Source organism: Cebus imitator, unplaced genomic scaffold (genome assembly GCF_001604975.1).
Source record: "Cebus imitator isolate Cc_AM_T3 unplaced genomic scaffold, Cebus_imitator-1.0 Scaffold679, whole genome shotgun sequence".
NCBI classification, from domain to species: Eukaryota; Metazoa; Chordata; class Mammalia; order Primates; family Cebidae; genus Cebus; species Cebus imitator.
This window is the reverse complement of record NW_016107994.1, coordinates 300033-301693: the sequence shown is the minus strand read 5'-3', so window position 1 is coordinate 301693 and position 1661 is coordinate 300033.

The window sequence follows — 1661 nt, the reverse complement described above, 5'->3', positions numbered from 1 at the left end:
CATTGGTCTATATCTCTGTTTTGGTACCAGTACCGTGCTGTTTTGATTACTGTAGCCTTGTAGTATAGTTTGAAGTCTGGTAGTGTGATGCCTCCCACTTTGTTCTTTTTGCTTAGAATTGACTTGGCTATGTGGGCTCTCTTTTGGTTTCATATGAAGTTTAAGGTGGTTTTTTCCAGCTCTGTGAAGAAGGTCATTGGTAGCTTGATGGGGTTAGCGTTGAATCTGTAAATTACTTTGGGCAGTATGGCCATTTTCATGATATTGATTCTTCCTAACCATGAACACGGAATGTTTCTCCAACTGTTTGAGACAGAGTCTTGCTCTGTCACCATGCTGAAGTGGAGTGGCACGATCTTGACTCACTGCAACCTCCACCTCCCAGGTTCAAGCAATTCTCCTGCCTCAGCCTCCCAAGTAGCTGGGACTACAGGCACAAGCCACCATGCTCAGCTAATTTTTGTATTTTTAGTAGAGATAGGGTTTCACCATGTTGACTGGGATGGTCTCAATCTCTTGACCTTGTTATCCACCTAGCTTGGCTTCCCAAAGTACTGGGATTACAGTCATGAGCCACCCTGCCTGGCCTGTTCATTTTCTTAGTAGAGATGATGTAGTAAGGGGAGAACGACATTCTCTTTCTCTTGCAACATGGCCTCTCCATGAGACTAGTCTGGACTTCCTCATAGGGCAGTGGGCTCATGGGTAGCTGGACTTCACACATAGCTACTGATTTCCCAGGTGACAGTAGAGGCTCCGTGGTTTCTTAAAGGGTAAGTAAGGTTAAAGCAAGCTGCAAGGCCAGCCTCAGTGAAAGGGGAGTGGAGGTAGATCCCACTTTATGATGAATGGAACAACACATGCTTACAAAAAGGAAAGGAATTGATAGCAGCCATCTTTGGAGACTATCCACTCCCCAGCCCCAAAGACCAGATGAAACATATCAAGAGGTTGAATGAAAGCTTCACCCTCCACAATACATGAGAAATCCAGACACTGAAAATATGCTTCTATTATAAATAAGAAAAATATAGAGAGTTTACGTTAGAGAGAGTCAACAAGCATTTTGTTTATAGAACATTTAGGTTCTTTACCTTATATGCAAGGAATTTATCATCTAAGAGGCAAACGTAGACTTATGCAGGTATAAAACATGGAAGAGCAAGGATTAGGATATTATTCCCTAGAAAATATCTGACTGTAGATCTATTACCATTTTCAGCTTCCCCTCCCTCATTTTGAACAGTATTTACAGAGTGAATCCCAGAAATGAAGCTGTATTTTATTGATTTTTGCATTCCTACCAATTTTTTGGGAATCCAGCATACAATGAGCACCCAATGTTTGTTGAATTCGGTAAGTGAATTGTATCTATCATACAAACTGTTATCATTCAGGAGCAGGGATTTTAGGACATACCCAAGGGCTGCAGCAAGTTCATCTGTCTGCCATATTGAGAAACCATTAGCCCAGTAACAAGAAAGAACTTGATCTCAATAGTCAAAATAGGAACTGCAAATCCAGGCTGAAAACTCCTGCGCTTAAGCAAAAGCCTCTCAGACTCACTTCAGGAAGCACTTATGGGCGGGTTGAAGACTCGAGAGTTTCAAGATCCCTCTCCTACCTCAGTCTTCCACTGGGGACATGACTAAGAAGGTGGC